The 12,608-nt window shown below is 40.8% G+C and overlaps 1 long non-coding RNA gene across 1 annotated transcript; it reads left to right on the forward strand.

Moving 5' to 3' along the window:
- Positions 1–3,130: 3,130 nt before the first annotated feature.
- Positions 3,131–12,345, forward strand: LOC117818988. Its single transcript, XR_004632418.1, has 5 exons — positions 3,131–3,251; positions 5,572–5,707; positions 5,793–5,905; positions 8,460–8,664; positions 10,719–12,345. It is a non-coding gene; the product is annotated as an uncharacterized LOC117818988 (long non-coding RNA).
- The last annotated feature ends 263 nt before the right edge of the window (positions 12,346–12,608 follow it).

Here is a 12,608-nt window from a genome sequence, read left to right on the forward strand (position 1 = left end):
TGCCCCCAAATGGTGGAATGAATTGTCCAACTCCATTCGATCTGCAGAGTCCCTCTCTACTTTCAAAAGACAGCTAAAGACCCAGCTCTTTAGGAAGCACTATGCACTTAGCTAGACTGTTCTCCACTGTTGTCCCCAGTGGCAGATCATGTCGTCCAGCTACAGTTGACTCGCACTGTCCTGCTCTACTCTGGGAATCTGTGTTCAGCTCTTGAGTGACCCAGCACTTGGTACTTTGGTCATTATTGTGGTGATGTTAATTGTTGATGATGATAATGGAAGGTCTTAAATTGGTTGGTTGCTTCATTGTAGATGTTCCTTATTTTGAAAAAAAAAAAAATATATTTCTTATTTATTTTTGTGCATTGCCTTTACACTGCTTGGCAGTACCTGCACCCAAATTGACTTGAAGCACTTTGTTACTCTTACTGATCTTGTTTCCTCTTGTCTAGATCTTTGCTTGTGTTGTTCTTGTTCTCGTATGTACGTCGCTTTGGATAAAAGCGTCTGCTAAATGACATTGTAACATTGTAACATTGTAACATCGTGCCAAACCCAACAAACATCATCTCAAGACTCTTTCCAAACAGAGCAGGTCTAGACCGTACTCTATGTTCTATTATTAACAAAGACCCAACATCAAGACAGGATAAGATCCAGTTCCCTCTTACAGACAGGACTCAGTCTGATCTCATCTTATTCCACCATGAGCAGAGCACTTTGTAGCATTTAGCAAGTTACACTGGCAAGGACAAACTTCCTTTAACAGGCAGAAACCTCCAGCAGGACCAGACTCATGTTAGACACACATCTGCTGAGACCGAGTTGGAGAGAGGGATTGAGGGAGAGGAAGAGAGAGATGGTAGTAGTTGTAGCAGCTGAAGTCTGGCACATCCACAGCAGCAGGCTGTATACGGCAGAAATCCAGAGGGACCTACGAGACAAGGGAGCTCAGGGACTCCAGAAGATCTATGGTTAGAAACTTTCATGGGTCAGGGAGAGTTAAAGTAAGTGATGTGTGAAGCCTGGTTTATACCTCGTGTCGAATCGATGAAGGAGCCTATGCGCGAAGCCTGACGTGCACCTCCTCCCAAATGTAACTACGTGTCAAAACAATTGGTCAGATATGTAATATATCTCTCCATGAGACACCGCGAGTGAATAAGTCTGTCACTGAACGAGCTACTTAGTGTTGTTATGTTCTCCTGGAGGGGGTGTGATGTGTTGTCCATCTGAGAAGATAGCTTTGCCATTATCCTCCTGTCAGCCACCAACTCCACAGGCTCCAGTGGGCAGCCCAGGACAGAGCTGGCCTTCCTTTTTTTTTTTAAATGTAAAAACTACCTCTGCAACTCACCACTGCACTTTTATCATATTATTTTAGCCTGTACATATTAGTCATGCCTATTTGTTGTTCTTTTGTATTTATAGCTGATGCTATTGTTATTATTTTTATTATATTTTTATTTTGTAGGTCTTATTCTTATGCCTTGTACAAAGAGAGCACAGTTTACCAAAGTCAAATTCCTTGAATGTTAAAGCATATCTAGCCAATAAAGTTGATTCTGATTCTGATTCTGATTCACCAGTCTGTTCATCTTCTTCCTGTCAGCAGCAGACATGCTACTTCCCCAGCAGACCACTCCAAAGAAGATGGCTGATGCCACCACAGAGTCTTCAGAAAAGCCTCCTCCACACCAAAAGTCCTGAGTCTCCTGAGCAAAAAGAGTCTGCTGTTATTATGTATTATGCAATGTAGTGTTCATCTGGTCCACATGCAAGAGGCTACAAGTAGGAGAAACTTGGCGTTGAGATAAAAAAAGGATGATTAAACGATGTGAGATCATAAGGGCAGCATTAAATATTACAACCAGAGTGTCTCAGTGTCATAACGCCTCTTCAAAGGGCGCTGCACTCATTTAATCTAGTTTACACAATGTGTAAAAAAAAATGACACAATCCGCCCCCCCTTTCCTCAGAGGAGGCGTCAGGAGGAAATGAAATGATGCACGGCTATTCCAGAAGTGTTGTGAATGCAGGAAATGCAGTGCCACCTATCTGACCTAGGCTCCTTCATCGATTCGACACGAGGTATAAACCGGGCTTCACACATCACTTACTTTAACTCTCCCCAACCCATTAAAGTTTCTAACCATAGATCTTTCTAAAGTCCCTGAGCTCCCTTGTCTCGTAGGTCCCTCTGGATTTCTGCCGTATACAGCCTGCTGCATTGAACGTGCCAGACTCCAGCTGCTGCAGCTACTGCTATCCATCTCACCACTACCATCTCTCTCTTCCTCTCCCTCTATCCCTCTCTCCAACTCGGTCTCAGAGGATGTGTGTCTAACATGAGTCTGGTCCTGCTGGAGGTTTCTGCCTGTTAAAGGAAGTTTGTCCTTGCCACTGTAACTTGCTAAATGCTGCAAAGTGCTCTGCTCATGGTGGATTAAGATGAGATCAGACTGAGTCCTGTCTGTAAGATGGGACTGGATCTTATCCTGTCTTGATGTTGGGTCTTTGTTAATAATAGAACATAGAGTAAGGTCTAGACCTGCTCTGTTTGGAAAGAGTCTTGAGATAACATTTGTTGGGATTTGGCGCTATACAAATAAAGACTGATTGTTTCTGTTCTTGATTGCAGCAAGGGCAGATACACACACACACACACACATACACACACACTGAACTATGGACCCGTAATCTCCACCAACCAGTTCCTTGGCATGTTGTTTCTTTATCCAGATCAGTGCAGACAATTACACATTCATAATGATTATCAAAACCTTTAGTTTCCCACTCTACCTTCTGGGAAATATGTTTAATCCACTTAAAAAAAATAGTATGTGTAAAAAAATTTGAAAATAGGCTGCGAAAAGGCTAAATTGCCACAAAGGATAACTCCCTCACACATAGATAGAATACCTGAACAATGGCACAACCTCCTGAATGGAATGATGTTGGCTGAGGAAAAGAAAACAATGCGTAATCTCCAAAGAAATGCAGTTCCTCACACACACACACACACACACACACACACGCACGCACGCACGCACACACACACTTTTACATTTGGTTGCATTCCAGGAATCAAGTTTTTTTTTTTTCATGGAGTCAACTCCTGTCACGCTCCGTCCCGCCTCCCTCAGTCTTTAAATCAGGGTGCAGTCCCTCACAGAGACTATTCCACGACTCAAGCGCATCGACGCATCTCATCCTGCACACTGCTGCTTCACAGAACTCGATCCTTGCGGGTAAGTGACTAATGCTTTATTTGACACATGCACAGATATCCCATCCACGCTTGGATCACGACAAAATGCATGCATGCTCGGCTTTATTCTGCAGTGGGATTATTGTAGTTTGCAGGAGTGAGAAACATACATTCGAGTTTTTTTGGAGCTACAATAAAAAGAGTTGTTGTTGGGAAAAGTTGTATCTGCGTATCCTGCTTGGCTCTACACTCCCCCTGCCAGTAATACAAGCTGGGGCTTACGTGATCGAGGTATGAATGTGTTCTCTGCAGGAGGAGGGAGAGGGGGTCAGTGTGAGGTTTTTAAAGTCCTACTAAACAAATAATAAGATCAATATATGTGCCATAACAGGTAAATTATGATGTATTAATAGCCTGTAATAATATCTAAATTAGGTGAAACATTATTATTATTATTATTATTATTAGTATTAGTATTATTATTAGTAGTAGTAGTAGTAGTAGTAGTAGTAGTGGTAGGCGTAGTAGAAGAGGATGAATCATCAGTTTTATCTCCACGTGCATGACTGTTTGGCATGTAGGGAATTGTTTAACCCTCCTCTTACCCTCAAAATATTCTAACATCCTTTACCCTTTGTGTGAATTTGACCCCAGCAATTTATACCTCCAGTAACAGATTGTTGTTACCCAGGTTAATGTGTCAGGTACTTTATGTTTCTTTGTTGACTACCTAAAAAGATAAGATAAGATAAGATATTACTTTATTGATCCCCGGGGTCCGGGGGTTGTTACAGCAACCCAGACATAAGTACAATCAAGAAAGCAGTTTCAATAAGTAAAATTAAAATAAAATAAGTAAAAATAAAAATAGATAAAAAAAGCTAGAATACAATTTAGATATATACAATGTTACAATGGAATTAGATTAAGTAGAAATAGCTACAGGCAGTGTTAAAAATGGTTCAGTAGTGACAGGTTTACATGGTGTGATTATGGTTGGTAATGACAAATTAATCAATAAATAAAAATAAATATGGGTATGTAATATGACCTATGAAAAGCCCTTTAAATAAAATATATTTCATGCATAAACACAATTTAAAGCATTCAGAAGGACTTTATTTGTGAAACAGAACATCAAACTGCAAGTTTGTCATGCTCTCGTCGGCCCTGCCTTGTTTCTATGTTATCAAAACGTATGACACAGGACTCATCATTGAATGTCTATAGAGACATGGTGGCTGGAAATATTATATCTCAATCTAAAGGTTGGCGGTTTGATCCCAGCTCCTGCAGTCACATGGGGAAGTGTCCTCAGTTATAGTGAGCTCAATATCATCCAAAACAACCAAAACAAATGTGTGTAAAATGTTTATTTCTTATTATTATTATTTATATACAGCTAAAACAGTCTGGGGTTAAATTGACCCCAAGGAACACCGATGCGTAATTATTTTTTTTACAGGAAATTTGAACATATCCACATTTTAATTGTATGTTTTCCCAGTTGTCCCCATTAAATTAGGAAAAGTCATGAAATATGAAGCCAAAAAAAATGATGTTAGTCATTAATCTAGAGACTTTAAACATTGAATGGGGTCCAATTGACACCAAGGAGAATAGGAGGGTTAAGGAGCCGACCCAGATTTTGCAGATAGGTCTGGGCCGGATCTGTTGTCAAGCCGGCACTGCTGGCTGACTGCTGGCATCGCAAGTGGTATGTAAACTGGATGTGGACCAGGTTTGGCAATGATGGCATTGTGTATATATGATGGCATGCTACATCTGGCCCGATTGTGGCTTGGTTTATGTGGCCCAGATCTGTCCATGGCACATCTGAGCCGATTAAGGTTGAGCTTGTGATAAAGCTGGCCCATGTGTTGGCTGTCTCTGGCAAACTTTATCTGGGCCACTTAAGGGCAGTCATTCTTTGCGGTGTCATGTTGGCCGAGTCTAAGTGTATTGTGGGCCAGACTAACTGTGCTATGTGGGAATGTGCATTGAGAATTAAATCATCCTATAAATATCATTAGATGTAGTGCATGGTGCTCTCCTCTTTAAGTTAAGTATAAGAGTAGTCTGAAGTCGAACACTTAATTATAGTCCAGAGTTCTGCTGCGGACTAATGCATTGACTCCAGTCTGGACATGCTGAGGGATATTTATTTTCATAGTACAGAATACTTAAGATGTTAAAACTTCAGATGCCACTTTTAAGCGACACCAAGTCTTATCAGCATCCCTGCGTTCATTAGAATCTGTACATAACTTTAACAGCAGTGCTGAGTGTAGAGCAGAGTAGTTATGTAGTTAAGTAGTCTTAATGATTTTAAAATGGAATGCTTTCTTTTTTTTTTCAAGGACAGAAAAAAAAACTGAGGAAACATCATGCCCTTCACACGTGTCCTGAAATCTGAGGGGAAAATCGTGACCATCAGATTTTTCAAAGATGGATTGCGGATGTGTGCCATTGATTGTTCAGCTGAAAATGTTGCAGGTAAAGCTTTTCTCTAAATGACTGTTAGTATCAAGCATTTCTGATTTTGCACACATACCAATGCATTTTTTGCTTCTGTCTTTAGATTATAAGGCGGAGATCTCTGAACGTACAATTGGCAGGGAGCGGGCAATGGCTTTACGTTTCCTACGAGGGACGACCTACTATAGAATTAAGGTGGCTGAAAAAACCCTATTGGTAAATATAAACCTACTTATATGTATATTTTGAGCATGTTTTAGCCTCTACACCGGGGACAGTTCAGTAAAAAGCATAAGAAAAATGAAATAAATTCATCAAAAAGGAAAGTTTGAAGCCTAGTCTTAAAAGTAGAGAGGGTGTCTGCCTCCCGGACCCCGGATTCCAATGAGGAGGGGCCTGATAACTGAAGGCTCAACCTCCCATACTGTTTTTAGAGACTTAAGGTACGACGAGCAGGCCTGCATGCTGGGAGCATAGTGTTCTAGAGGAGTAATAGGGCACTATGAGCTCTTTAGGATTCAAAGGTGTCAGTCCATTAAGAGCTTAGTAGGTCAGAAGAAGGATTTTTAATTATTTTCTAGATGTTATGGGGAGTCAGTTTAGAGAAGCTAACACTGGAGATGTGCTCTCTTTTCCTCTAGTTCATGTGGATGTTTTATTTGGAGAAGCATTGATGTAAAGCTCTTTGTTTCTCAGGCCTGATATAAATTTCAGTTTGTAAGTGAACTGAGCAGAGATCGGAGGGCGGTGGTTAAATCCTCATCTGAACCCCCTGAGGGAGTTGTGTTGAAAGTAATTTTAAACAATAAGAACAATGTGATGAGAGATGTCTAATAAATACACCCTGTGATAAAACTCTCTTCTTTATCTTTCTTCTACATCAAACTCGCCCCACTTTCAAAGACAAAAGAAGTTTCACCCTTCGAGATTTGATTAAAATTATTGTGACCTCCCACATTTTTTTAGAGACTTTGGGTATGATGAGCAGACCTGCATGCTGGGAGCTTAGTGATCTAGAGGGGTAATATGGCACTATGAGCTCTTTAAGATACGTAGGGGTCTTAGCATTAAGAGCTTTGTAGGTCAGAAGAAGGATTTTTAATTATTTTCTAGATGTTATGGGGAGTCAGTTTAGAGAAGCTAACACTGGATATGTGCTCTCTTTTCCTCTAGTTCATGTGGATGTTTTATTTGCAGAAGCATTGATGTAAAGCTCTTTGTTTCTCAGGCCTGATATAAATTTCAGTTTGTGAGTGAACTGAGCGGAGATCGGAGGGCGGTGGTTAAATCCTCATCTGAACCCCCTGAGGGAGTTGTGTTAAAAGTAATTTGATACAATAACAACAATGTGATGAGAGATGTCTAATAAATACACCCTGTGATAAAACTCTCTTCTTTATCTTTCTTCTACATCAAACTCGCCCCACTTTCAAAGACAAAAGAAGTTTCACCCTTCGAGATTTGATTAAAATTATTGTGACCTCCCACATTTTTTTAGAGACTTTGGGTATGATGAGCAGACCTGCATGCTGGGAGCTTAGTGCTCTAGAGGGGTAATATGGCACTATGAGCTCTTTAAGATACGTAGGGGTCTTAGCATTAAGAGCTTTGAAGGTCAGAAGAAGGATTTTTAATTATTTTCTAGATGTTATGGGGAGTCAGTTTAGAGAAGCTAACACAGGAGAGATGTCTCTTCCCAGTTCTAGTAAGTACTGGAGCTGCAGCGTTTTGGATCAGCTGAAGAGTCTTTAGAGACTCATTCGGGCAGCCTGATAAAAGGGATCTAACCTGGGGGTAACACATGCATGGACTAGTTTTCCTGCGTCACTCTGAGACAGGATGTGCATGATTTTAGAAATATGCCGCAAGTGAAAAAAGGCTGTCCAGGAAATTTGCTGGATGTGGGAGTTGAAGGACAGATCCTGATCAAATAAGACCGCCAGATTCCTAGCAGAGGTGCTGGATGCCAGACTGATGCGGACTAAGGCAGTTGTGTTCTTAGAAAAAGTCTCTCTGAGGTGTTTGGGGCCATAGACTGTAGATAGAATGGACAGCGTTGCTCTGCCTTTTCCTGTTGTACGGTTTTAAAGCCAAAAAACCCTGTTTGTGCAGCCATTGTGCATCCAGAGTCTGCGCTGTAGAGAATTTCTGTGGTTGCCACGGTAATTTTTGTGTTTCCACAGTAGTGAGCTCCGCCCTACAGCATAGCGGCAGCTGTGAATCAAAGCAAACCCGGATGTAAAACCCCGTTTTTTAACCTCTAATAACGAACGAAAAAGAAACTTTTCAGAAAAAAAGGGGCCTTGGACACAAAACAGTCAAATACTAACTACATATCACCACAGCATACGGATGTGAGAAACATTCGTACGACGTGTATTTATTTTTTAAAGTTTGACCACAGCCCCATTCAAATGAATGGGGGAGACAGAGTTTTTGACCTTTACTGCAGCCAGCCACCAGGGGGCACACGCTTTGGTGGAAGCTTCACTTCCAGCCAAGCAAGCTGCACCCGTTTGGGGCCAATAATAATAACAATAACCAGGCCTTAATATCTTTAAGACAAGCTTCTAGTTTAGATGACTGATTGGTTTCTTATAGCTTCACGGATAAATATAGCTGAGTGTCATCTGCATAACAACAGATACTGCAGGTGTCAAACTCATGAAAAAGCCCCAAAATACTCTAATACTGTAAGTGCTTGTCGTTGTTTCCTTTTTCCTGATGTGGGACAAAAACAGTGCTAACATTTTGTTTTATGTGTTCACAGGTTGAGCAGGCTGCTGGCTTTCAAGACCCGATACCTGATGACTACTGGTTTGTGAGGAAAAATGATGGGGGCGGTAAGAACTACAGCCTGCGCCCTTTGGTGGATCAAAATTGTTGTCTCTCGGTCGTCCGAAGAAGACCGTACAATTTCATTCTGAGCGACCGTCTTCAGGAGTCGGCACAGGTCACAGACGAAAAAATATGAGGTTTGTTTTCATTATTCTCATTAAAATAATTTGGTATGCTTACGCTTTTATATTGCACTGCGACTCTCCCGTTACCTGTTTTGTATGTTGCCTGCTGCGACTTCCACAATGATTTCCGTTAAAGGAAACAGACTAGAAGTTATGACCAAGCGGCAACCTCCGGTCTAAAAATATGAGTCCAATACGGAGGTGCTAAAAACTGCAGTTCATCAAGGAGCCGCTTGAGGCTGGAAGTACCGGAACACATGAATGGGAAAAAGACGATCTCTACAGCAGAAATAAACATGTTTACAGCCTGGTACAAAAGACAAGTGTAGTCTGGATAGCTCATTTCTTGATCAGCACACACTGTACAGGGGTTGAATTTTTTTCTAACACGGCAATTTCGAAGATATTGAGATTACGAGTCTTCCAATGAGAGGCACAGCTGACAGGCGGGAACACTGTAGCTGTTGGCTAGGAGGCTCAAAGCCCGCCTCTTTACGTCAAAATCTCTTGACAGCAGCAATATGGCTGCTGCCGACGTTTGGCCTCAAAACCTCGCTTCAGAAACAGATGGATGACGTCACGGATCCTACGCCCACAATTTATACAGTCTATGGTTATGACACTGCAAATACAGAAACATATGCAAAAAAACAAACAAATAGAAAAAGAAACGTGCTGCAATAAAAAAATATTTTAAAAAGTCAGAATAAATACTGAAAATACAAAACAGAGTCCTCCAAAACTTTATTAACGACAGGAGAGAGAAGGAAGACTGTGAGATATCTTTTCTTTGGACCAATAAACTATACAGAAATATGGACGACATAAAAGCTCTCCAAAAAAGTGAAGCCAAAACATGTGAAGCTCCTCTTCCTTATTGGCTGTAAGGTCATTCTGTTTCAGATGGGACAGATATGTTTGCTAAAGTAACTGTGGCTAAGCATAGCTGTGGATCCCAGTTAGCTGTGCAGCTAGTGCTAACGTTAACTGTCTCTGAGCTCAGGGTTGTTTTTGTGTTAATACCATAGACCAGGGGTGTCAAACACACGGCCCGCGGGCCAAAATCAGCTCGCCAGAGGTTCCAATCAGACCCGTGGGATGGCTTTCCAAAATGAAATATTGCAGAGGACACATTTACTGCTATTTCTCAATAAAAGTAACTGCTATTTCAAATTTGTCCTCTAGGGGGCGCATACAATCAAACGGCTGACGGGGTGCACATGAATGGCGTTACAGGACTTTGATTCGATGAGGGGGGAAAATAAAATTTGCAGTTTGCATAATCTTGTAGAATTTCATAGACTTTTTAGAGCACTTCAAGCTCCAATCAAAATCCTTCACAAAATGGACGTAGTATCCGTGACGTCACCCGTCTGTTTTCGAAGCGCTGTTTTGAAGCCACTCATCGGCAGGGGGCCATATTAGAAACGCTGAATGCAACCTAACTTCGTCCGAGCTAGTGGGAGGTAAGGAGGCGGCCTTCAGTCTTTTTGCTAACAGGTACAGGATGCCCGCCTGTAAATCAAGTCAGCTATGCCCTTATTTGGACAAAACTTGTGAGTTTGATATCTTTAAAAATACTGAGTTGTAAAAAAATTCACCGCCTGGAGAGTGTGTGCGGATAGAGAAATGAGCTATTCAGATCTAAATAGTTTTTTGTACCAGGCTGTAAACATGTTTGTGATTGCTGTAAAGATTGTCTTGTTTAAATGGGTGTGTATGTGGTTTCCTGTGTTTCTGCAGCCAGTCTTAAGTGGACTGCATTTTTTTTTTATCACTTCCAATTTTAAGACCGGAGGTTGCCACTTGATTCGTGTCAACACCCAAAACTTGCATAAGAGCTGGGGTCCAGCTGGGAGTTGTAGATAAATGTGTCAGCTGATGTTTAACACTCACTGATCAGCTGCTTCATCTCTCCTAAGCTTTAGCCTCTTTTTAAGCTTTCCACTCCGTCCTCTTCTTCCTTCTCTGGCATCATCTTTTCCATCAAACCATCGCTTAAGTTAACGTTGCACTATTATTCCTGGTTATTTAGAATCTTCTTGTCTTTTTGTGTTACTCCACAGGCATCCATCACGAACGCAACTTCTTTTTCTACAACAGAAGTTAAGAACGCCATTCTCCCTCTGCACCCCATGCTTCCAGATGTGCACCAGCTTGGAAAATATAGCATCCTGTTTTTACTGCTTCGGTACCTTATTCAAGATGTACTCTTGCTATTGAAGAACAGTTTTGGGACTTAGGGAAAATACAGATTTAAAGAATGGTTAGCTAACGCAGCAGGGTTCTAGATCTGCTGACGTTTAATCCACTCCAGAAACAGTGAAGCTGTACTCTTCTCTAAACCTCTCCTGCTGATAAGCTATGTTAAATCTATCTTTCAAACTTTAACACGAAGTTAAAAATCCTTCAGACTCCTCTTGAGTCTTACAAGATATTTAAGAGTTGTTTTCAAAAGCTATGTAATTCAACACATGACTAAAAAATTAATCTACTTTTATCAGCACAGTGAAGGGGTGGTTATGCAAATTAGCATTGCCTTTTCTATTGAGAGTTTATTGCTGTTGAAATGGGGGTTTGACCAATCAGAATTAAGCATAACAAGACAGTAGTCTGTGAGAAATGGGGTGATAAGAGTTAAAAGTGTCCTCTTTAATGTGAAGATATCAAATGTTGGTGGGTTGGGCGTTTTCTTCTGTTTTGAACCACTTACTGTATATAAAAACGGCCAACGCATCCTTACCTCCTCAACATGCACAAAAGTGAAGCCAGAATATCCCTTGTATTGGGTGATGGCATCTTGTGCTTGTGATGTCATTTAAACTCTGAACAAGCTGAATCAAATCTATTTTATACATTTAAAGTTCTATAAATCATTCACTCAGTAGTAGTGAATGTTATTTATCAGCAGCATTTATGCAGTTTTTAACAAGTCCATATACTTAGCTCCAAATCACAACAAAGGTTATTTCAAGACGCCTTTACAAACGGAGAAAAGGTCTACACTGCACTCTGTTGTATTATTAACAAAGACCAAAACATCAAGACAGATAAGATCCAGTCCCGTCTTACAGACAGGACTCGGTCTGATTTCATCTTAATCCACCATGAGCAGAGAACCTGCTTGATGTATCCACATTCAAGAGATTGAAAAAAGTGGTATTGTGCTTTTTCATATTTTACAAACGAATATTTAGTTCAAATGTTGGGTGTGAGAGTTTCAAATTGTGAGGCAAACACATGGTGAATGTGAATACCAGGATGAGAGTGCAGGCTGCTCTGAACAGCTTGGTCCAGAGAGCGATACAAGATGTGCTCAGATTGCCACATACTATTCCCAAAGTCATAATCTGTCATTTTCGGATTGAGATACATGACTTTTTGCAGCTTGGCAACAGTGGAGGAGGCTTCTTGAATGCTGGGGTTTTTGGAGTGTTAAAGAGAGAGTTGCTAAAAGGAAGCACTCAGAGCCTCCAGAGGGACGACAGACGGCCTGAAAATGAGCTTAATACCCCTCTTTAAAGTTTTCCCTATCACACTTTCTTTGAGGATGAATGCATGTCAATGGTTGCTGAAAGTGTTTGTGTTGCTTGTGCTGGAAGAAGGAAAGCTTTAAATGCATGTATATATGTATTTTTGTCATAATTACTCACCAAAATTTGTGCATATTTTAAAATAAACAGATTAAACACATTTGTGTGAGTTTGGTGCATTTACTTTGCAAATGTGTTCGTGTTTGACACTGAGAAGTAAGGTTCAACTGAATGGTAATTGTATTCTTGAATCATGAAAAACTCTCAGGTCTCTACCTGCCAGGTAGCGTCTTTGATAAGAATGTAAGTTTACGCCAGGTTGGTCTAAACACCTGCCAAAAAAAGACAGGGCAAGACATCACTTGCTCATCGTCAGATGATTTTAAATGAAATGATATCCTAATAAAGAGGCTGATAGTTTAT

This window comes from Notolabrus celidotus, chromosome 9 (assembly GCF_009762535.1).
Source record: "Notolabrus celidotus isolate fNotCel1 chromosome 9, fNotCel1.pri, whole genome shotgun sequence".
NCBI classification, from domain to species: domain Eukaryota; kingdom Metazoa; phylum Chordata; class Actinopteri; order Labriformes; family Labridae; genus Notolabrus; species Notolabrus celidotus.